Below are 26,366 nucleotides of genomic sequence, written 5' to 3'. Positions count from 1 at the left end.
AGTTAGAATGTAATCTAACTTTATTGTATAATAACTGCACCTACCCTCTTAAAAGATTACTGATGATGGGAATGTCGTTACATAAAAAAATTAATCATGACAATGGAAGGTCTAGGATCATCTAAATCTCAGTGAAGATAATGAATTCATATACACAGATAAAATGGTTAGTTCTCGGGTAGCTAATTTAATCAGTAACATACCCAGGATGTTTCCTCTCTGATGAGACAGTGGGAAGCAGGAGACATTTTAAAATATTGGAAGTAACTTCGTCAGAGTTGGACTTTTTCGACTAGAATCAACGAATCATAGGATAATTCTTATTAATTAGTACACAGTGAGCACATGGTCATCATATTTATCCAGGCAATCTTGCTTTCTCAAAACTGATATCCCCCTGTTGTTTATTTATTCTTTGCTCTAGGAAAGGAAACTAGATTCTATCGTTTACAATCATTTTTAGTATTACATTAATATAGTTGTGAACATGACAATGAATAAACTATATAATTTGTATATTGTTAATTTTTACATAAATGAAATTATTTTTATTTTACTTCACAGACTTGGAATATAGAAATAATCGTTTCATAAGGGGTAATTGGCTGGTTTATCTCTTAAGGATGTTTATGTTTTAGAGTACCTTACTTTTTACATATGCAACCATACTACAAAACACTGAAACTCATAACATCTCCGTTTTGTTACATATATACACTTATTTTATTGCAATAGCATATGGTAAGGTTAACCTTAATTATATGCAAGATAGTTTTTCTGTTCATCAAAACATCGACAGCTGCAAACACTCGCAGTAGGCTACAAACATACATACAGTAAATATGTAATAAGAACACGTCCAAAGAGAGATTCTTTTCGCAAATAAATTCTAAATATTGACAAGGTCGGGTATCACGGGATGATTGTGAACAATAGGAAATTGACACATAACTCTTTATCGCATTGCTGCAAATGTTAGTCAAAGTTTTCTACGTATTAACATACCAAATGCGACAGAAGTTTTTCGAGAAAATTATCCGTTTTTATCCGACCAGTGCATTGCCTTTCGACATCGATCAGCGTGATTGGTTGACAGGAACAGTTGTCTCAACAGAATTTTAAAAAATATCCTAAAGAATTACTCTTCGCAGGCTACTACCATTATAGTTCGTACCAACTTGTGCCCTTTTAGTCGCAAAACTAAAAGGAAACGATGCGGAATACGACGCTGTGTCATACAGAAAGGACAGGTACAATCTATTTGTTATACACAGCCATAAAGAACGCCTATTTTACTTTCTAAGAAAGTACCGCAATGTGTCTGGCTTGGTGAAGACAGAACTCTAACCTAACTGTGCCCACAACGCATGCTGGGAGCAGCTGATGTCTCGTGCGCGCGCATCCCTCGGTTTGGGAGCCATCTGCTGTCGCTGAATGGAACTACGCAGCCCAATTAGACCAAACAGCTAGGGCCTGTGTAAGCACCGTTTCGTCAAATGCCGTCTTAAAGAGCTTTGATGACACCACTGACAATATGGGAGAGTTTAGTCGCAAAATATAAGCATTTTACTAGCGTTTTGGGCTCGATGTATTGCACAACTGCCCACACATAACGTGTACAGTGATATGCACTCGATTGTTGTAATGCGCTCTGTATGACATAAAGGAGCGAGTTTCTGGGCGTCAAAGCATACTTACCTGGCACAGGGGATACCGTGATCATGAAGGCGGTTCCTCCAGGACGAGGCTCTTCCATTGCACTTCGGTTGGGCTGACACCTGCGATTACCCCTAATGTGGGTAACTCGGGTGCATAATTTTTGATAGTCGGGACTGCGTTCGCGCAGACCCGGTCTAATATCAAATAAACATAGTTAAATGCATATCATGGTAGATCCCCAACGGAATGTAACAATTTTTAGAACCAAAGTTCCTACCTGCCATATTGTGGGAGCTGAGTCGAAGATACACACAACAAAAAGATTTTCACTCTTAAAGATACTTTTATGAACATAGTTGTATTATAAGGAACAGTCTACAAAATGCTCTCCTTCTTGTCAGATGTAAGAATCTCCCTTATCTGTCGCTCACTTGTAATGTCTTCATCATTCCAATGCTCTTCCTCTCATTTCTTTCATTATTCCCCCCATAACTCCTTGATGCAAGCAATTTCTATGCAGTAAATGCCCCATCTAGATTTTTTCCTTGTTCTGATAGCTTACAATTATCATCTTTCTTCCCCTATTGTCTTCCTTACTTCTCCAGGCTTAAATATGTCACCCCACTTTACCTGAAAACTTTCTTCTCCATAGTTACATTTCGAAACTTTCTAAATATACTCCTTTTTCAGACAACTCATATTATATTTCATTTTTCCTGTCCATTATTCGCTCCTGTACAACACTACACTTCAGACATAAGATTTAGCTAATCTTTACCTCAGCTCCACTGGAATTCCGTTTAATGTTAGTAAAAGCTTCACCTTTTGCAAGACTCTTTTTCAAATACATATCCTTCATTTTAATTTTTCTGTTCAGCTTCCATTAGACGTCTTTAAACAACTCAGGTACAGAGACAATTTTCTCATTTTATTTTATCTCATTCCATCTAATGCCCCTTGCATCCTATATGTCCTTACCCATCAGTTCTACTGCACACTGATCTCATATTTGGGAGGATGGTGTTACTCTGTCGGGCCACTCTGATGTTTGTATTCTTTTGTTGTACTAAATAACTCAGGCGAATGCCGAGATGGTTTTCTAATCAAGGCCATGGCTGACTACTCTCCTATCCTCATGACCACCTGTTCCTGTCCTTCTAAAACATGTTATATATTCTGCGCCTATTTCGAGCTATTGATGTGCACTGTACTACCTTGACAATTCCTATATCATTGTTAGATGATCACTGGATAATTAAGGTAAATAAATAAGCCAAACGGTGCCATCTCATCTGCTGCCCCTTCTCTTCCCGTAATATTGGTATGAAATAACGATTTGAAGATACTTCATGACAGTATGCATGTAATAGTGTTCATATAACACTGAGTGAAATTACATATAAAGCTTTTTTATAGTTCCACTAAACAATATTGCTGCCATGTCAGTGCATTTATACCGCTCGCAGAAGTAATGTTAAACAGTTACTAAATCATCCATATCATGTCACATTGTTGTGGTGGTCCTGACCATTTCACAGCACCTGACATACGCATCCACGTAACGATTTACTGATATGGTTTCTACAGTGAGAATTCCGAATCGTCGGTGTGACTATTCTAGCATCCTATTCTGTACAATAATGAAGCATTCCAATGGCAAACATCAGTCTTGAAGAAACAACCTTTGAGTTTTCATGTAAGCAGCATGCAAAGAGTTTACTTGTCCACTTACTTACGGTGGTGGATAACCATTTCTAACTCGTCGTGCATCGACCAAATAGAACATTTCTATGAATATCTGACATACTGTCAAGAGAAGAAAAGCCCTGACAACTGAATCAATACCATCTGTCAGTTCATCAAAGGCTTATGACACACACACACAGAGTGACTCTTACTAATTATTACATAGTGTGTATCCAGCCACTTTCACTACTGATTATTCTGTAATGTGTATTCTTCCACTCTTTTGTAAAGATTCAATATATTATACAATCTTGAAAGCAGAACAAGAACCTGCAAATGACTCGTTCTGTTTGAATTATTGTGGTACCACTAACATTCTTTATATTTGTTTGTACATTTCACTTTAAACAACTTAGATGTAAAAAAGATAAACCATCATACAGTAGGAGGATAGAATCATCGACAGGAGCACAAAAAAAAGAAAAGAAACTTTGCTAGCTTTTGGACAAATTCTTTAATGAACTGGAGTAATCTCTCTCACACACGCTTGGGCAGCTATATTGTGGTGCCTGAACACACAATGTGATAATTTAATTTAGCTAATTACATATCATCACACTTAACATGCCTCTTACTTATTTGGTCTCAAGTTGTGTAGGACTTGAACCAAACCAATTATCTGAGTAAAAAAGTGTCATTATGCTGCAACACATATCAATTACATAATCCTTTTTTATATAATATTGGCCTTGATGTTTGCAGCATGGTTCCATGATATTGAGAAGTGTTGTCCTAAAATGGTATTCATCATAATCCTGGATGGATCGTAAGAAACAACTTCTTTCGCCCTTAGCTGCTCCATCTTATCGCCACTTCACCAAAATATTAAAATATGTATCATTGCAATTCCATTTCTCACTACTACACCAGTCTTAGAATATAAATTTGTTATAATACGCATTAATGAGCCATCACGAAACAATACATCTCTATTGAACATGCCTTGTTTTGACCCCTCCTGCCCCTGCCTTCCACTCACTCATCCTACCTTTCCACATCATATTATCGGCATGAGGCAGCCGGTTGCCCACTGCTCAGTATGAGAGTGAACTACCTCACAAGGACAGATCTAGAATACACGATTTAATCGACTCGTTGTAAATTTGCACTCAGCAACCTTGTTTCTACCATAAACACTTTTACAGTTTAGATGGTTAAGTAACTTCTACTCACCTAAAACAGTTTTCAGTCTCTAATCCTTTCTCAACCAATGTCCAGATCTTGTACACCACTGTGTCTTTCATGCTGAGAAACTATATACTGCTCATTCATCATCAAACCTTCTGAACTTGCGAAGCAAAAAGAAGATATACTCATGTATTCTCATGTTCTTCCATTAATGTCTTCAAGTCTTAAAAGATTACACCAAGTTGCAGTCCATTTGAGACAAAGAATTCTGAAGAAACTTCGTCCAGCATACTATTAACTTTCTGTAAAAATTACTGTGGTGGGATAAATGTCTGTAATTGTCCATGCCATTAAGTATATCTATATTGGGTACAAGGCATCAGGCCTGTTTTGCTATACACAAGGCCAATGGCGAATTAAGATGAGTAATTCTTCTCTGATTGCTGATGGGTTCTCTTTGAGCAATTCCAGCTTGTATAGACTTAAATATCTTTGAAAAATACTGTTGAGTTATGAGGGTGGACACGGTTAGCTGGGCTCCAAAAACCAGTTTTCAAAATCTGTCCCAAAAAATTCTTCGTTTATTTAGCCTTACACAAGTGAAGATTGCAACACAAAATCTTTCTATCTCTTACAGAGAAAAATGTATGTTGGTGCGTGTGTGCTGAACACTCCAGACACACTCCGTCAAGTAGTTCCTAACTTAACTGTCAGTTTCACTTTTGTGGATGGTTTCACACAAAATGATTGAGTCATTAAATTCCAAAATTTGTAAGACATGTCTGGAGACTGGTTTTCTGCGAGACGAATAGTGCAAATATAAACCTATGATTCTGTGATTACTTTCAGCAATGGAATCAATGGCAAATTAAAAGTAACTAACAGACTTAAAATACCTGTGGACCAAAACATGGTACAATTTTTGAAAAGGGAATACATGTGAAGATTAAACTCACCAAAACAGAGAAAAATATGTTCAGAATGATTGACCAAGGTGGCAAGGAAAATGCGAAAGAAACTGAAAGCACAGAATGAAGCAAAGAATTAATAAGATCATGGAATATAATATTAACCAGGGAATTTTAGTTCATAGAAGACATCATAGGGTACACTAAAGCATTTTACAAACTTTAACGCTGTTTTTATCATTTCACCTTTTTACAAATTGGACTCACATCATAAGTTTGTGTCTAATGCATGAATCTTATAAAAATTTTCAGAGGATATTCTACTTATGATGGTCTACAACACACATCACAATTTCTGTTGATAACTAAAAAAATTTAAGTTATACATTTTTTATCAAGTAAAAATGGTACAGAAAGGGTTTCAGTAACTCCACTCATTATATATTAGTTTCTACATGGAGTGTTGTGACGACCTAGTGAATATCTATCTATGTTTTATAACAATAAACTCCAATTTTAATAAACACAAAAAGTTTATTTCGTCTTGAGTTATCAAGAAAACCATGAAAATCAACATTTTAGCACGGTGATATTTAATTGTTATTTATGATATTTGCAAACTAGTTATTTAGACAAGTGCATGTCTTCCTGGCTGCCTGTATGCATCTTTCTCCTCATGGAATTACCTCTCACATTTTCTGAGGAACAAAGCTAGAACGTAACCTAACTTTACTGTGTAATAACTGCACCTACCCTCTTAAAAGATTCCTGGTGATAGGAACCTCATTACATAAAACAAATTAATCACCACCTTGGAGGGTCTAGGATCATCAACATCTCTGTGAAGATAAGAAATCAATGTACACAGATAAAATTATTAGTTTCTGGGTTAGTTAATTTAATCAGTAACATACCCAGGATGTTTCACTCCCTGAAGAGGCAGTGGGAAGGAGGTGATATGTTAAAATATTGGAAGTGACATTGTTCGTGTTGAACTTTTTCGACTAGAATCAAAGAATCACAGGATAATTCTTATCAATTAGTATACAGTGAGCACATGGTCATCATATTTATCCTCCAGTCAACCTTGCTTACTCTCAACAGAAATGCCCCTTTTGTTTATTTATTCTTTGCTCTAGGAAAGAAAACTAGATTGTATCTTTTATAATCAATTTTAGTTTTACATTAATATAGTTGTGAACATGAAAATGAATATACTATGTAATTTGTATACTGTTAAGTTTTATATAAATGAAATTGTCTTTATTTTTCTTCACAAACTTGGAATATAGAAATAATCGTTTCATAAGGGGTAATTGGCTGGTTTATCTCTAAAGGATGTTTATGTTTTAAAGTATCTTACTTTGTACATATGTAACCATACTAACGAACACCGAAACTCCTAACATCTCTGTTTTGTTGCATATATACACTTATTTTATGAACAATGGCATATGGTAAGGTAAACCTTAATTATATGCAGGATAGTTTTTCTGTTCATCAACACATCGACAGCTGCAAACACTCGCAGTAGGCTACAAACATACATACAGTAAATATGTAATAAGAACACGTCCAAAGAGAGATTCTTTTCGCAAATAAATTCTAAATATTGACAAGGTCGACATTCACGGGATGATTGTAACAGAAAATTGACACATCACACTTTATCGCATTGCTGCAAATGTTAGTCAAAGTTTTCTACATATTAACATACCAAATGCGACAGAAGTTTTTCGAGAAAATTTTCCGTTTTTATCCGACCAGTGCATTGCCTTTCGACATCGATCAGCGTGATTGGTTGACAGGAACAGTTGTCTCAACAGAATTTTAAAAAATATCCTAAAGAATTACTCTTCGCAGGCTACTACCATTATAGTTCGTACCAACTTGTGCCCTTTTAGTCGCAAAACTAAAAGGAAACGATGCGGAATACGACGCTGTGTCATACAGAAAGGACAGGTACAATCTATTTGTTATACACAGCCATAAAGAACGCCTATTTTACTTTCTAAGAAAGTACCGCAATGTGTCTGGCTTGGTGAAGACAGAACTCTAACCTAACTGTGCCCACAACGCATGCTGGGAGCAGCTGATGTCTCGTGCGCGCGCATCCCTCGGTTTGGGAGCCATCTGCTGTCGCTGAATGGAACTACGCAGCCCAATTAGACCAAACAGCTAGGGCCTGTGTAAGCACCGTTTCGTCAAATGCCGTCTTAAAGAGCTTTGATGACACCACTGACAATATGGGAGAGTTTAGTCGCAAAATATAAGCATTTTACTAGCGTTTTGGGCTCGATGTATTGCACAACTGCCCACACATAACGTGTACAGTGATATGCACTCGATTGTTGTAATGCGCTCTGTATGACATAAAGGAGCGAGTTTCTGGGCGTCAAAGCATACTTACCTGGCACAGGGGATACCGTGATCATGAAGGCGGTTCCTCCAGGACGAGGCTCTTCCATTGCACTTCGGTTGGGCTGACACCTGCGATTACCCCTAATGTGGGTAACTCGGGTGCATAATTTTTGATAGTCGGGACTGCGTTCGCGCAGACCCGGTCTAATATCAAATAAACATAGTTAAATGCATATCATGGTAGATCCCCAACGGAATGTAACAATTTTTAGAACCAAAGTTCCTACCTGCCATATTGTGGGAGCTGAGTCGAAGATACACACAACAAAAAGATTTTCACTCTTAAAGATACTTTTATGAACATAGTTGTATTATAAGGAACAGTCTACAAAATGCTCTCCTTCTTGTCAGATGTAAGAATCTCCCTTATCTGTCGCTCACTTGTAATGTCTTCATCATTCCAATGCTCTTCCTCTCATTTCTTTCATTATTCCCCCCATAACTCCTTGATGCAAGCAATTTCTATGCAGTAAATGCCCCATCTAGATTTTTTCCTTGTTCTGATAGCTTACAATTATCATCTTTCTTCCCCTATTGTCTTCCTTACTTCTCCAGGCTTAAATATGTCACCCCACTTTACCTGAAAACTTTCTTCTCCATAGTTACATTTCGAAACTTTCTAAATATACTCCTTTTTCAGACAACTCATATTATATTTCATTTTTCCTGTCCATTATTCGCTCCTGTACAACACTACACTTCAGACATAAGATTTATCTAGTCTTTACCTCAGCTCCACTGGAATTCCGTTTAATGTTAGTAAAAGCTTCACCTTTTGCAAGACTCTCTTTCAAATACATATCCTTCATTTTAATTTTTCTGTTCAGCTTCCATTAGACGTCTTTAAACAACTCAGGTACAGAGACAATTTTCTCATTTTATTTTATCTCATTCCATCTAATGCCCCTTGCATCCTATATGTCCTTACCCATCAGTTCTACTGCACACTGATCTCATATTTGGGAGGATGGTGTTACTCTGTCGGGCCACTCTGATGTTTGTATTCTTTTGTTGTACTAAATAACTCAGGCGAATGCCGAGATGGTTTTCTAATCAAGGCCATGGCTGACTACTCTCCTATCCTCATGACCACCTGTTCCTGTCCTTCTAAAACATGTTATATATTCTGCGCCTATTTCGAGCTATTGATGTGCACTGTACTACCTTGACAATTCCTATATCATTGTTAGATGATCACTGGATAATTAAGGTAAATAAATAAGCCAAACGGTGCCATCTCATCTGCTGCCCCTTCTCTTCCCGTAATATTGGTATGAAATAACGATTTGAAGATACTTCATGACAGTATGCATGTAATAGTGTTCATATAACACTGAGTGAAATTACATATAAAGCTTTTTTATAGTTACACTAAACAATATTGCTGCCATGTCAGTGCATTTATACAGCTCGCAGATGTAATGTTAATCAGTTAATAAATCATCTATATCGTCTCACCTTCTTGTTGTGGTGGTCCTGTCCATTTCACAACGCCTGACATACACATCAACATTGCGATATTCGATATGTATTCTACAGTGAGCCTTCAGAATCGTCGGTGTGACTATTCTAACGTCCTATTCTGTACAATAATGAAGCCTTTCAAGGGCAAACATCAGTCTTAAAGAAACAACCTTCGAGTTTTCATGTAAGCAGCATGCAAGGAGTTCAATTGTCCACTTACTTACAGTGGGGGACAACCTTATCTAACTCAGCATTACATCGACCAAATACAACAGTTGTATGAAAACTTGACATACTGAAAGGAAAAAAAAGCCCTGACAACTGAGTCATAACCACCTCTCAGTTCATCAAGGGCTTATGACACACACACACACACAGAGTGACTCTTACTAATTATTGCATAGTGTGAATCCTTCCACTCCTCTGTAAATCCAGCCACTTTTACTCCTGATTATTCTGTAATGTGTATTCTTCCACTCTTTTGTAAATCAAGCCACATTTACTCTGTATATATTATTCAGTCTTGGATGTAAAACAAGAAACTGCAAATTAATTGTTCCTCTTGAATTATTATGGTACCACAAACATGTTTTTTATTTGTTTGTAAATGTTAGTTTAAATAATTTAGGAGTAAGAAGATAAGCCATCATACAGTAGGAGGATTGAATCATCGTCAGGTGAAAAAAAAGGAAACTTTGATAGCTTTAGGGCAAATTCTTTAATGAGCTGGAGTAATCTCTCTCACACACACACCTGGGCAGCTACATTGTGCTGGCTGAACACGCAATGTGGTAATTTAAATAATTATGTATCATCACACTTAACATGCCTTTTACTTATTTGGTCTCAAGTTGTGTAGGACTTGAACCAAACCAATTATCTGAGTAAAAAAGTGTCATAATGCTGCAACACATATTAATTTCATAATCCTTTTTTTATAATATTGGCCTTAATGTTACCAGCATGGTTCCATCATATTGAGAAGTGTCGTCCTAAAATGGTATTCATCATATTGCTGCATGGTTCGTAAGAAACATCATTTTTGGCCCGTAGCTGCTCCGTCTTATGGCCACTACACAAAAATATTAAGATATGTTTCATTTCACTTCCATTTCTCATTATTAAACCAGCCTTAGAAAATAAAGTTACCACGTTACCTGTTAATGAGCCACCACGAAACAATACATCTCCATAGAACATGACATTAACAGCCGTAGAGCTAAGACTCGTTGCAAAGTTGCCTTGTTTTGAAGCCTCCTGTCCCTGTCTTGCACTCACTCATCCTACCTTTCCACACCATAATATCATCATGAGGCAGCCGGTTGCCCACTGCTCAGCGTGAGAGTGAACTACCTCTCAAGGGCATATCTAGAATACACGATTTAATCGACTCATTGTATATTTGCACTCAGCAACCTTGTTTATACCACGAATACTTTTACAGTTTTGAATGTTAGGTAGCTCCTAAGCACCTAAAACAGTTTTCAGTCTCTAATCCTTTCTCAACCAATGTCCAGATCTAGTACATGACTGTGTCTTTCCTGCTGAGAAACTGTATACTGCTCATTCTTCATCAAACCTTCTGAACTTGCGAAGCAAAAAGAAGATATACTCATGTATTCTCATATTCCTCCATTAATGTCTTCAAGTCTTAAAAAATTACTCCAAGTTGCAATCCATTTGAGACCAAGAATTCTGAAGAAACTTCGTCCAACATACTATTAACTTTCTGTAAAAATTACTGTGGTGGGATAAATGTCTGTAATTGTCCATGCCATTAAGTATATCTATATTGGGTGCAAGGCATCAGGCCTGTTTTGCTATACACAAGGCCAATGGCGAATTAAGATGAGTAATTCTTCTCTGATTGCTGATGGGTTCTCTTTGAGCAATTCCAGCTAGTATAGACTTAAATATCTTTGAAAAATACTGTTGAGTTATAAGAGGGTGGACACGGTTAGCTGGGCTCCAAAAACCAGTTTTCAAAATCTGTCCCAAAAAATTCTTCGTTTATTTAGCCTTACACAAGTGAAGATTGCAACACAAAATCTTTCTATCTCTTACAGAGAAAAATGTATGTTGGTGCGTGTGTGCTGAACACTCCAGACACACTCCGTCAAGTAGTTCCTAACTTAACTGTCAGTTTCACTTTTGTGGATGGTTTCACACAAAATGATTGAGTCATTAAATTCCAAAATTTGTAAGACATGTCTGGAGACTGGTTTTCTGCGAGACGAATAGTGCAAATATAAACCTATGATTCTGTGACTACTTTCAGCAATGGAATCAATGGCAAATTAAAAGTAACTAACAGACTTAAAATACCTGTGGACCAAAACATGGTACAATTTTTGAAAAGGGAATACATGTGAAGATTAAACTCACCAAAACAGAGAAAAATATGTTCAGAATGATTGACCAAGGTGGCAAGGAAAATGCGAAAGAAACTGAAAGCACAGAATGAAGCAAAGAATCAATAAGATCATGGAATATAATATTAACCAGGGAATTTTAGTTCATAGAAGACATCATAGGGTACACTAAAGCATTTTACAAACTTTAACGCTGTTTTTATCATTTCACCTTTTTACAAATTGGACTCACATCATAAGTTTGTGTCTAATGCATGAATCTTATAAAAATTTTCAGAGGATATTCTACTTATGATGGTTTACAACACACATCACAATTTCTGTTGATAACTAAAAAATTTTAAGTTATACATTTTTTATCAAGTAAAAATGGTACAGAAAGGGTTTCAGTAACTCCACTCATTATATATCAGTTTCTACATGGAGTGTTGTGACGACCTAGTGAATATCTATCTATGTTTTATAACAATAAACTCCAATTTTAATAAACATAAAAAGTTTATTTCGTCTTGAGTTATCAAGAAAACCATGAAAATCAACATTTTAGCACGGTGATATTTAATTGTTATTTATGATATTTGCAAACTAGTTATTTAGACAAGTGCATGTCTTCCTGGCTGCCTGTATGCATCTTTCTCCTCATGGAATTACCTCTCACATTTTCTGAGGAACAAAGCTAGAACGTAACCTAACTTTACTGTGTAATAACTGCACCTACCCTCTTAAAAGATTCCTGGTGATAGGAACCTCATTACATAAAACAAATTAATCACCACCTTGGAGGGTCTAGGATCATCAACATCTCTGTGAAGATAAGAAATCAATGTACACAGATAAAATTATTAGTTTCTGGGTTAGTTAATTTAATCAGTAACATACCCAGGATGTTTCACTCCCTGAAGAGGCAGTGGGAAGGAGGTGATATGTTAAAATATTGGAAGTGACATTGTTCGTGTTGAACTTTTTCGACTAGAATCAAAGAATCACAGGATAATTCTTATCAATTAGTATACAGTGAGCACATGGTCATCATATTTATCCTCCAGTCAACCTTGCTTACTCTCAACAGAAATGCCCCTTTTGTTTATTTATTCTTTGCTCTAGGAAAGAAAACTAGATTGTATCTTTTATAATCAATTTTAGTTTTACATTAATATAGTTGTGAACATGAAAATGAATATACTATGTAATTTGTATACTGTTAAGTTTTATATAAATGAAATTGTCTTTATTTTTCTTCACAAACTTGGAATATAGAAATAATCGTTTCATAAGGGGTAATTGGCTGGTTTATCTCTAAAGGATGTTTATGTTTTAAAGTATCTTACTTTGTACATATGTAACCATACTAACGAACACCGAAACTCCTAACATCTCTGTTTTGTTGCATATATACACTTATTTTATGAACAATGGCATATGGTAAGGTAAACCTTAATTATATGCAGGATAGTTTTTCTGTTCATCAACACATCGACAGCTGCAAACACTCGCAGTAGGCTACAAACATACATACAGTAAATATGTAATAAGAACACGTCCAAAGAGAGATTCTTTTCGCAAATAAATTCTAAATATTGACAAGGTCGACATTCACGGGATGATTGTAACAGAAAATTGACACATCACACTTTATCGCATTGCTGCAAATGTTAGTCAAAGTTTTCTACATATTAACATACCAAATGCGACAGAAGTTTTTCGAGAAAATTTTCCGTTTTTATCCGACCAGTGCATTGCCTTTCGACATCGATCAGCGTGATTGGTTGACAGGAACAGTTGTCTCAACAGAATTTTAAAAAATATCCTAAAGAATTACTCTTCGCAGGCTACTACCATTATAGTTCGTACCAACTTGTGCCCTTTTAGTCGCAAAACTAAAAGGAAACGATGCGGAATACGACGCTGTGTCATACAGAAAGGACAGGTACAATCTATTTGTTATACACAGCCATAAAGAACGCCTATTTTACTTTCTAAGAAAGTACCGCAATGTGTCTGGCTTGGTGAAGACAGAACTCTAACCTAACTGTGCCCACAACGCATGCTGGGAGCAGCTGATGTCTCGTGCGCGCGCATCCCTCGGTTTGGGAGCCATCTGCTGTCGCTGAATGGAACTACGCAGCCCAATTAGACCAAACAGCTAGGGCCTGTGTAAGCACCGTTTCGTCAAATGCCGTCTTAAAGAGCTTTGATGACACCACTGACAATATGGGAGAGTTTAGTCGCAAAATATAAGCATTTTACTAGCGTTTTGGGCTCGATGTATTGCACAACTGCCCACACATAACGTGTACAGTGATATGCACTCGATTGTTGTAATGCGCTCTGTATGACATAAAGGAGCGAGTTTCTGGGCGTCAAAGCATACTTACCTGGCACAGGGGATACCGTGATCATGAAGGCGGTTCCTCCAGGACGAGGCTCTTCCATTGCACTTCGGTTGGGCTGACACCTGCGATTACCCCTAATGTGGGTAACTCGGGTGCATAATTTTTGGTAGTCGGGACTGCGTTCGCGCAGACCCGGTCTAATATCAAATAAACATAGTTAAATGCATATCATGGTAGATCCCCAACGGAATGTAACAATTTTTAGAACCAAAGTTCCTGCCATATTGTGGGAGCTGAGTCGAAGATACACACAACAAAAAGATTTTCACTCTTTTTTTTTTTTTTTTTTTTCCTTTATTGTATTTCAATTCCCCATCGGGGCGGGCTGGCAGCAGCATAGGCGCTGCTCTTCAGCCGAAAGACATAGAACAAAACAACAGAAGACAGTTAAAAACAGCAAAGGAGAGAATAAGGTGAACATAGATATAAAAAAGGGGAACATCATGGAAGGCAAAAAAAAAAAAAAAAAAAAAAAAAAGAAAAACGGGGAGACTAAAATGGAGATAAAAAACTGTTTAAAAGTAGCACACACAAAAAGCCACACACTGCGACGGTTAAAAGAACACGAGGCACAGTATGACTGGAGCATAAAGTTAGCGACGTAAGGCATAGCACATAATGTAACACTGACGGCGAACCTCAAGGCAGGACACAATTAAAATCACACCTCTTGACGCACACGAGAAACAGCACTAAACAACACTGATGTGGCACACTGATGAAGAGCAACACAGAGGATCTGCCAGGCGCTAGGAGATGAGGGAGACCTGAAGAAGGGAGGGAGGGGAACAGATGGGGGAGGTGACCGGGGGGCGCGTGGAAGAGGGCCAGGGAGGAAGGGATGTGGGAAGGAGAGAGGCAAGTATGGGGTGCAGGGTCTCAGGGGAGGGGTGGACAGAGGAAAATCCGCTCTGGGAGAAGGAGGAAAGAGGGAAAGGGGCCCTGGGGAGGGGGGGGGACAAGGCCAGGTTATAGTTGGAAGGAAGGGTAGATGTCACGGCGAAGTTCGTCATCCGGGAGGGGGAGGCGTTGGAAATTGCCCTGATGAAGGAGATGGAGGGTATGGAGGTGGAGAGAGGGAGGGATACAGCGATAGAGGCGCGGCAACGGGCGGGGGGTGGAGAGGAAGGAGGAAACCAGAGGGTGGGGGGGATCAAGCCTGCGAACAATGTAAAGGATGCGGAGATGTTGGAGGAACAGGAGGAGGTGGGGGTTCACTCTTAAAGATACTTTTATGAACATAGTTGTATTATAAGGAACAGTCTACAAAATGCTCTCCTTCTTGTCAGATGTAAGAATCTCCCTTATCTGTCGCTCACTTGTAATGTCTTCATCATTCCAATGCTCTTCCTCTCATTTCTTTCATTATTCCCCCCATAACTCCTTGATGCAAGCAATTTCTATGCAGTAAATGCCCCATCTAGATTTTTTCCTTGTTCTGATAGCTTACAATTATCATCTTTCTTCCCCTATTGTCTTCCTTACTTCTCCAGGCTTAAATATGTCACCCCACTTTACCTGAAAACTTTCTTCTCCATAGTTACATTTCGAAACTTTCTAAATATACTCCTTTTTCAGACAACTCATATTATATTTCATTTTTCCTGTCCATTATTCGCTCCTGTACAACACTACACTTCAGACATAAGATTTAGCTAGTCTTTACCTCAGCTCCACTGGAATTCCGTTTAATGTTAGTAAAAGCTTCACCTTTTGCAAGACTCTCTTTCAAATACATATCCTTCATTTTAATTTTTCTGTTCAGCTTCCATTAGACGTCTTTAAACAACTCAGGTACAGAGACAATTTTCTCATTTTATTTTATCTCATTCCATCTAATGCCCCTTGCATCCTATATGTCCTTACCCATCAGTTCTACTGCACACTGATCTCATATTTGGGAGGATGGTGTTACTCTGTCGGGCCACTCTGATGTTTGTATTCTTTTGTTGTACTAAATAACTCAGGCGAATGCCGAGATGGTTTTCTAATCAAGGCCATGGCTGACTACTCTCCTATCCTCATGACCACCTGTTCCTGTCCTTCTAAAACATGTTATATATTCTGCGCCTATTTCGAGCTATTGATGTGCACTGTACTACCTTGACAATTCCTATATCATTGTTAGATGATCACTGGATAATTAAGGTAAATAAATAAGCCAAACGGTGCCATCTCATCTGCTGCCCCTTCTCTTCCCGTAATATTGGTATGAAATAACGATTTGAAGATACTTCATGACAGTATGCATGTAATAGTGTTCATATAACACTGAGTGAAATTACATATAAAGCTTTTTTATAGTTACACTAAACAATATTGCTGCCATGTCAGTGCATTTATACAGCTCGCAGATGTAATGTTAATCAGTTAATAAATCATCTATATCGTCTCACCTTCTTGTTGTGGTGGTCCTGTCCATTTCACAACGCCTGACATACACATCAACATTGCGATATTCGATATGTATTCTACAGTGAGCCTTCAGAATCGTCGGTGTGACTATTCTAACGTCCTATTCTGTACAATAATGAAGCCTTTCAAGGGCAAACATCAGTCTTAAAGAAACAACCTTCGAGTTTTCATGTAAGCAGCATGCAAGGAGTTCAATTGTCCACTTACTTACAGTGGGGGACAACCTTATCTAACTCAGCATTACATCGACCAAATACAACAGTTGTATGAAAACTTGACATACTGAAAGGAAAAAAAAGCCCTGACAACTGAATCATAACCACCTCTCAGTTCATCAAGGGCTTATGACACACACACACACACAGAGTGACTCTTACTAATTATTGCATAGTGTGAATCCTTCCACTCCTCTGTAAATCCAGCCACTTTTACTCCTGATTATTCTGTAATGTGTATTCTTCCACTCTTTTGTAAATCAAGCCACATTTACTCTGTATATATTATTCAGTCTTGGATGTAAAACAAGAAACTGCAAATTAATTGTTCCTCTTGAATTATTATGGTACCACAAACATGTTTTTTATTTGTTTGTAAATGTTAGTTTAAATAATTTAGGAGTAAGAAGATAAGCCATCATACAGTAGGAGGATTGAATCATCGTCAGGTGAAAAAAAAGGAAACTTTGATAGCTTTAGGGCAAATTCTTTAATGAGCTGGAGTAATCTCTCTCACACACACACCTGGGCAGCTACATTGTGCTGGCTGAACACGCAATGTGGTAATTTAAATAATTATGTATCATCACACTTAACATGCCTTTTACTTATTTGGTCTCAAGTTGTGTAGGACTTGAACCAAACCAATTATCTGAGTAAAAAAGTGTCATAATGCTGCAACACATATTAATTTCATAATCCTTTTTTTATAATATTGGCCTTAATGTTACCAGCATGGTTCCATCATATTGAGAAGTGTCGTCCTAAAATGGTATTCATCATATTGCTGCATGGTTCGTAAGAAACATCATTTTTGGCCCGTAGCTGCTCCGTCTTATGGCCACTACACAAAAATATTAAGATATGTTTCATTTCACTTCCATTTCTCATTATTAAACCAGCCTTAGAAAATAAAGTTACCACGTTACCTGTTAATGAGCCACCACGAAACAATACATCTCCATAGAACATGACATTAACAGCCGTAGAGCTAAGACTCGTTGCAAAGTTGCCTTGTTTTGAAGCCTCCTGTCCCTGTCTTGCACTCACTCATCCTACCTTTCCACACCATAATATCATCATGAGGCAGCCGGTTGCCCACTGCTCAGCGTGAGAGTGAACTACCTCTCAAGGGCATATCTAGAATACACGATTTAATCGACTCATTGTATATTTGCACTCAGCAACCTTGTTTATACCACGAATACTTTTACAGTTTTGAATGTTAGGTAGCTCCTAAGCACCTAAAACAGTTTTCAGTCTCTAATCCTTTCTCAACCAATGTCCAGATCTAGTACATGACTGTGTCTTTCCTGCTGAGAAACTGTATACTGCTCATTCTTCATCAAACCTTCTGAACTTGCGAAGCAAAAAGAAGATATACTCATGTATTCTCATATTCCTCCATTAATGTCTTCAAGTCTTAAAAAATTACTCCAAGTTGCAATCCATTTGAGACCAAGAATTCTGAAGAAACTTCGTCCAACATACTATTAACTTTCTGTAAAAATTACTGTGGTGGGATAAATGTCTGTAATTGTCCATGCCATTAAGTATATCTATATTGGGTGCAAGGCATCAGGCCTGTTTTGCTATACACAAGGCCAATGGCGAATTAAGATGAGTAATTCTTCTCTGATTGCTGATGGGTTCTCTTTGAGCAATTCCAGCTAGTATAGACTTAAATATCTTTGAAAAATACTGTTGAGTTATAAGAGGGTGGACACGGTTAGCTGGGCTCCAAAAACCAGTTTTCAAAATCTGTCCCAAAAAATTCTTCGTTTATTTAGCCTTACACAAGTGAAGATTGCAACACAAAATCTTTCTATCTCTTACAGAGAAAAATGTATGTTGGTGCGTGTGTGCTGAACACTCCAGACACACTCCGTCAAGTAGTTCCTAACTTAACTGTCAGTTTCACTTTTGTGGATGGTTTCACACAAAATGATTGAGTCATTAAATTCCAAAATTTGTAAGACATGTCTGGAGACTGGTTTTCTGCGAGACGAATAGTGCAAATATAAACCTATGATTCTGTGACTACTTTCAGCAATGGAATCAATGGCAAATTAAAAGTAACTAACAGACTTAAAATACCTGTGGACCAAAACATGGTACAATTTTTGAAAAGGGAATACATGTGAAGATTAAACTCACCAAAACAGAGAAAAATATGTTCAGAATGATTGACCAAGGTGGCAAGGAAAATGCGAAAGAAACTGAAAGCACAGAATGAAGCAAAGAATCAATAAGATCATGGAATATAATATTAACCAGGGAATTTTAGTTCATAGAAGACATCATAGGGTACACTAAAGCATTTTACAAACTTTAACGCTGTTTTTATCATTTCACCTTTTTACAAATTGGACTCACATCATAAGTTTGTGTCTAATGCATGAATCTTATAAAAATTTTCAGAGGATATTCTACTTATGATGGTTTACAACACACATCACAATTTCTGTTGATAACTAAAAAATTTTAAGTTATACATTTTTTATCAAGTAAAAATGGTACAGAAAGGGTTTCAGTAACTCCACTCATTATATATCAGTTTCTACATGGAGTGTTGTGACGACCTAGTGAATATCTATCTATGTTTTATAACAATAAACTCCAATTTTAATAAACATAAAAAGTTTATTTCGTCTTGAGTTATCAAGAAAACCATGAAAATCAACATTTTAGCACGGTGATATTTAATTGTTATTTATGATATTTGCAAACTAGTTATTTAGACAAGTGCATGTCTTCCTGGCTGCCTGTATGCATCTTTCTCCTCATGGAATTACCTCTCACATTTTCTGAGGAACAAAGCTAGAACGTAACCTAACTTTACTGTGTAATAACTGCACCTACCCTCTTAAAAGATTCCTGGTGATAGGAACCTCATTACATAAAACAAATTAATCACCACCTTGGAGGGTCTAGGATCATCAACATCTCTGTGAAGATAAGAAATCAATGTACACAGATAAAATTATTAGTTTCTGGGTTAGTTAATTTAATCAGTAACATACCCAGGATGTTTCACTCCCTGAAGAGGCAGTGGGAAGGAGGTGATATGTTAAAATATTGGAAGTGACATTGTTCGTGTTGAACTTTTTCGACTAGAATCAAAGAATCACAGGATAATTCTTATCAATTAGTATACAGTGAGCACATGGTCATCATATTTATCCTCCAGTCAACCTTGCTTACTCTCAACAGAAATGCCCCTTTTGTTTATTTATTCTTTGCTCTAGGAAAGAAAACTAGATTGTATCTTTTATAATCAATTTTAGTTTTACATTAATATAGTTGTGAACATGAAAATGAATATACTATGTAATTTGTATACTGTTAAGTTTTATATAAATGAAATTGTCTTTATTTTTCTTCACAAACTTGGAATATAGAAATAATCGTTTCATAAGGGGTAATTGGCTGGTTTATCTCTAAAGGATGTTTATGTTTTAAAGTATCTTACTTTGTACATATGTAACCATACTAACGAACACCGAAACTCCTAACATCTCTGTTTTGTTGCATATATACACTTATTTTATGAACAATGGCATATGGTAAGGTAAACCTTAATTATATGCAGGATAGTTTTTCTGTTCATCAACACATCGACAGCTGCAAACACTCGCAGTAGGCTACAAACATACATACAGTAAATATGTAATAAGAACACGTCCAAAGAGAGATTCTTTTCGCAAATAAATTCTAAATATTGACAAGGTCGACATTCACGGGATGATTGTAACAGAAAATTGACACATCACACTTTATCGCATTGCTGCAAATGTTAGTCAAAGTTTTCTACATATTAACATACCAAATGCGACAGAAGTTTTTCGAGAAAATTTTCCGTTTTTATCCGACCAGTGCATTGCCTTTCGACATCGATCAGCGTGATTGGTTGACAGGAACAGTTGTCTCAACAGAATTTTAAAAAATATCCTAAAGAATTACTCTTCGCAGGCTACTACCATTATAGTTCGTACCAACTTGTGCCCTTTTAGTCGCAAAACTAAAAGGAAACGATGCGGAATACGACGCTGTGTCATACAGAAAGGACAGGTACAATCTATTTGTTATACACAGCCATAAAGAACGCCTATTTTACTTTCTAAGAAAGTACCGCAATGTGTCTGGCTTGGTGAAGACAGAACTCTAACCTAACTGTGCCCACAACGCATGCTGGGAGCAGCTGATGTCTCGTGCGCGCGCATCCCTCGGTTTGGGAGCCATCTGCTGTCGCTGAATGGAACTACGCAGCCCAATTAGACCAAACAGCTAGGGCCTGTGTAAGCACCGTTTCGTCAAATGCCGTCTTAAAGAGCTTTGATGACACCACTGACAATATGGGAGAGTTTAGTCGCAAAATATAAGCATTTTACTAGCGTTTTGGGCTCGATGTATTGCACAACTGCCCACACATAACGTGTACAGTGATATGCACTCGATTGTTGTAATGCGCTCTGTATGACATAAAGGAGCGAGTTTCTGGGCGTCAAAGCATACTTACCTGGCACAGGGGATACCGTGATCATGAAGGCGGTTCCTCCAGGACGAGGCTCTTCCATTGCACTTCGGTTGGGCTGACACCTGCGATTACCCCTAATGTGGGTAACTCGGGTGCATAATTTTTGGTAGTCGGGACTGCGTTCGCGCAGACCCGGTCTAATATCAAATAAACATAGTTAAATGCATATCATGGTAGATCCCCAACGGAATGTAACAATTTTTAGAACCAAAGTTCCTACCTGCCATATTGCGGGAGCTGAGTCGAAGATACACACAACAAAAAGATTTTCACTCTTAAAGATACTTTTATGAACATAGTTGTATTATAAGGAACAGTCTACAAAATGCTCTCCTTCTTGTCAGATGTAAGAATCTCCCTTATCTGTCGCTCACTTGTAATGTCTTCATCATTCCAATGCTCTTCCTCTCATTTCTTTCATTATTCCCCTCATAACTCCTTGATGCAAGCAATTTCTATGCAGTAAATGCCCCATCTAGATTTTTTCCTTGTTCTGATAGCTTACAATTATCATCTTTCTTCCCCTATTGTCTTCCTTACTTCTCCAGGCTTAAATATGTCACCCCACTTTACCTGAAAACTTTCTTCTCCATAGTTACATTTCGAAACTTTCTAAATATACTCCTTTTTCAGACAACTCATATTATATTTCATTTTTCCTGTCCATTATTCGCTCCTGTACAACACTACACTTCAGACATAAGATTTAGCTAATCATTACCTCAGCTCCACTGGAATTCCGTTTAATGTTAGTAAAAGCTTCACCTTTTGCAAGACTCTCTTTCAAATACATATCCTTCATTTTAATTTTTCTGTTCAGCTTCCATTAGACGTCTTTAAACAACTCAGGTACAGAGACAATTTTCTCATTTTATTTTATCTCATTCCATCTAATGCCCCTTGCATCCTATATGTCCTTACCCATCAGTTCTACTGCACACTGATCTCATATTTGGGAGGATGGTGTTACTCTGTCGGGCCACTCTGATGTTTGTATTCTTTTGTTGTACTAAATAACTCAGGCGAATGCCGAGATGGTTTTCCAATCAAAGCCATGGCTGACTACTCTCCTATCCTCATGACCACCTGTTCCTATCCTTCTAAAACATGTTGTATATTCTGTGCCTATTTCGAGCTATTGATGTGCACTGCACTACCTTCACAATTCCTAGATCATTTGTTAGATGATCATTTGATAATTAAGGTAAATAAATAAGCCAAACGGTGCCATCTCATCTGCTGCCCCTTCTCTTCCCGTAATATTGGTATGAAATAACGATTTGAAGATACTTCATGACAGTATGCATGTAATAGTGTTCATATAACACTGAGTGAAATTACATATAAAGCTTTTTTATAGTTCCACTAAACAATATTGCTGCCATGTCAGTGCATTTATACAGCTCGCAGATGTAATGTTAATCAATTAATAAATCGTCTATATCATCTCACCTTCTTGTTGTGGTGGTCCTGTCCATTTCACAACGCCTGACATACACATCAACATTGCGATTATTCGATATGTATTCTACAGTGAGCCTTCAGAATCGTCGGTGTGACTATTCTAACGTCCTATTCTGTACAATAATGAAGCCTTTCAAGGGCAAACATCAGTCTTAAAGAAACAACCTTCGAGTTTTCATGTAAGCAGCATGCAAGGAGTTCAATTGTCCACTTACTTACAGTGGGGGACAACCTTATCTAACTCAGCATTACATCGACCAAATACAACAGTTCTATGAAGACTTGACGTACTGAAAGAAAAAAAAGCCCTGACAACTGAATCATAACCATCTCTCAGTTCATCAAAGGCTTATGACACATACACAGAGTGACTCTTACTAATTATTACATAGTGTGAATCCTTCCACTCCTCTGTAAACCCAGCCACTTTTACTCCTGATTATTCTGTAATGTGTATTCTTCCACTCTTTTGTACATCAAGCCACATTTACTCTGTATATATTATTCAATCTTGGATGCAGAACAAGAAACTGCAAATTAATTGTTCCTCTTGTATTATTATGGTACCACAAACATGTTTTTTATTTGTTTGTAAATGTTAGTTTAAATAATTTAGGAGTAAGAAGATAAACCATCATACAGTAGGAGGATTGAATGGTCGTCAGGTGAAAAAAAAGGAAGAAAACTTTGATAGCTTTAGGGCAAATTCTTTAATGAGCTGGAGTAATCTCTCTCTCACACACACACCTGGGCAGCTATATTGCGCTGGCTGAACACACAATGTGCTAATTTAAATAATTATGTATCATCACACTTAACATGCCTTTTACTTATTTGGTCTCAAGTTGTGTAGGAATTGAACCAAACCAATTATCTGAGTAAAATAGTGTCATATTGCTGCAACACATATTAATTACATAATCTTTTTTTTATAATATTGGCCTTAATGTTAACAGCATGGTTCCATCATATTGAGAAGTGTCGTCCTAAAATGGCATTCATCATAATGCTGCATGGTTCGTAAGAAACATCATTTTTGGCCCGAAGCTGCTCCGTCTTATCGCCACTACACAAAAATATTAAGATATGTGTCATTTCACTTCCATTTCTCATTACTAAAACAGTCTTAGAAAATAAATTTGCCACGTTACGCGTTAATGAGCCACCACAAAACAATACATCTCCATAGAACATGACATTAACGGCCGTAGAGCTAAGACTCGTTGCAAAGTTGCCTTGTTTTGAACCCTCCCGTCCCTGCCTTCCACTCACTCATCCTACCTTTCCACACCATAATATCATCATGAGGCAGCCAGTTGCCCACTGCTCAGCATGAGAGTGAACTACCCCTCAAGGGCAGATCTAGAATACACAATTTAATCGACTCATTGTATATTTGCACTCAGCAACCTTGTTTATACCATGAATACTTTTACAGTTTTGAATGTTAGGTAGCTCCTATGCAACTAAAACACTTTTCAGTCTCTAATCCTTTCTCAACCAATTTCCAGATCTAGTACATGACTGTGTCTTTCCTGCTGAGAAACTGTATACTGCTCATTCTTCATCAAACCTTCTGAACTTGCGAAGCAAAAAGAAGATATACTTATGTTCTCATGTTCCTACGTTAATGTCTTCAAGTCTTAAAAAATTACTCCAAGTTGCAATCCATTTGAGACCAAGAATTCTGAAGAAACTTCGTCCAACATACTATTAACTTTCTGTAAAAATTACTGTGGTGGGATAAATGTCTGTAATTGTCCATGCCATTAAGTATATCTATATTGGGTACAAGGCATCAGGCCTGTTTTGCTATACACAAGGCCAATGGCGAATTAAGATGAGTAATTCTTCTCTGATTGCTGATGGGTTCTCTTTGAGCAATTCCAGCTTGTATAGACTTAAATATCTTTGAAAAATACTGTTGAGTTAAGAGGGTGGACACGGTTAGCTGGGCTCCAAAAACCAGTTTTCAAAATCTGTCCCAAAAAATTCTTCGTTTATTTAGCCTTACACAAGTGAAGATTGCAACACAAAATCTATCTATCTCTTACAGAAAAATGTAAGTTGGTGTGTGTGTGCCGAACACTCCACACACACTTCATCAAGTTTCACTTGTGTAGATGGTTTCACACGATTGAGTCATTAAATTCCAAAATTTGGAAGACATGCCTGGAGACTGGTTTTCTGGGAGAAGAATGGTGCAAATATAAACTTACGATTGTGTGATTACTTTCAGCAATGGAATCAATGGCAAATTAAAAGTAACTAACAGACTTAAAATACCTGTGGACCAAAACACGATACAATTTTTGAAAAGGGAATACATGTGAAGATTAAACTCACCAAAACAGAGAAAAAGATGTTCAGAATGATTCACCAAGGAGGCAAGGAAAATGCGAAAGAAACTGAAAGCACAGAATGAAGCAAAGAATCAATAAGATCATGGAATATAATATTAACCAGGGCATTTTAGTTCATAGAAGACATCATAGGGTACACTAAAGCATTTTACAAACTTTAACGCTGTTTTTATCATTTCGCCTTTTTCCAAATTGGACTCAGTCATAAGTTTGTGTCGAATGCATGAATCTTATAAAAATTTCTTTTGAAGACTGAAAAATTATAAGTTATAAATTGGAGTGTAGTGACGACCTAGTGAATATTGTATCTATATTTCATAACAATAAAATCCAATTTTAATAAACACAAAAAGTTTATTTCTTCTTTAGTTATAAAAAAACATGAAAAATCAACATTTTAGCAAGCTGATAATTACTTGTTATTTAAGATATTTGCAAACTAGTTATTTAGACAAGTGGATGTCTTCCTGGTTGCTTGTATGCATATTTCTTCACAGAATTACCTCTCACATTTTCTGAGGAATAAAGCTAGAATGTACCCTAACTTTACTATGTCATAATTGCACCTACCCTCTTAAAAGATTCCTGGTGATGGAAACCTTGTCACATAAAACAAATTAATCATCACCTTCGAAGGTCTAGGATCATCTAAATCTCTGTGAAGATAAGAAAGCCATACACACAGATAAAATTATTAGTTTCTGTGTTAGCTCCCTGAAGAGGCAGTGGGAAGGAGGTGACATGTTAAAATATTGGAAGTGACTTTGTCAGTGCAGGACTTTTTCGACTAGAATCAACGAATCACAGGATAATTCTTAATAATTAGTGCACAGTGACCACATGGTCATCATATTTATCCTACAGTCAACCTTGCTTGCTCTAAACTGAAATGCTCCTATTGTTTATTTATTGTTTTCTCTAGGAGAGGAAACTAAATTGTACCTTTTTTAGATTAGATTAGTTTACGTTCCATAGATCCGTGCTGAGGAGATCCTCGTGGATGTGGAACATGTCAATTTTTTTTAAAGCTGAAATAACAATACTAATAGTATGAATATATACAATACATCATTTGTTTCTATTAAAAAATTCGTCAATGGAGTAGAAGGAGTTGGCCACTAGTAAGTCTTTCAGGCTCCTTTTAAACTGATCTTTATTTGTAACTAAATTTTTTATGTTTACTGTCAAATTATTGAAGATGATGAAAGGGTACAGTACCGCCCGACATTGAAAATAGGTACAACATACTTCATTATTTTTGTCAGAACAACACATTTTTTT

The 26,366-nt window shown here is 37.0% G+C and overlaps 4 non-coding genes across 4 annotated transcripts; all 4 read left to right on the top strand.

Moving 5' to 3' along the window:
• Nucleotides 1-1,690: 1,690 nt before the first annotated feature.
• On the top strand, nucleotides 1,691-1,853 carry LOC126254341 (U1 spliceosomal RNA). Its single transcript, XR_007546051.1, has one exon. It is a non-coding gene; the product is annotated as a U1 spliceosomal RNA (small nuclear RNA).
• A 5,990-nt stretch (nucleotides 1,854-7,843) lies between these two features.
• LOC126254340 (U1 spliceosomal RNA) lies at nucleotides 7,844-8,006 on the top strand. The gene has a single exon (XR_007546050.1). It is a non-coding gene; the product is annotated as a U1 spliceosomal RNA (small nuclear RNA).
• A 6,059-nt stretch (nucleotides 8,007-14,065) lies between these two features.
• Nucleotides 14,066-14,228, top strand: LOC126254339 (U1 spliceosomal RNA). Its single transcript, XR_007546049.1, has one exon. It is a non-coding gene; the product is annotated as a U1 spliceosomal RNA (small nuclear RNA).
• Nucleotides 14,229-21,232: 7,004 nt separating this feature from the next.
• LOC126254338 (U1 spliceosomal RNA) lies at nucleotides 21,233-21,395 on the top strand. Its single transcript, XR_007546048.1, has one exon. It is a non-coding gene; the product is annotated as a U1 spliceosomal RNA (small nuclear RNA).
• The last annotated feature ends 4,971 nt before the right edge of the window (nucleotides 21,396-26,366 follow it).

This window comes from Schistocerca nitens, chromosome 4 (assembly GCF_023898315.1).
Source record: "Schistocerca nitens isolate TAMUIC-IGC-003100 chromosome 4, iqSchNite1.1, whole genome shotgun sequence".
Lineage (NCBI taxonomy): Eukaryota > Metazoa > Arthropoda > Insecta > Orthoptera > Acrididae > Schistocerca > Schistocerca nitens.
This window is presented reverse-complemented; position numbering and strand designations above follow the sequence as displayed.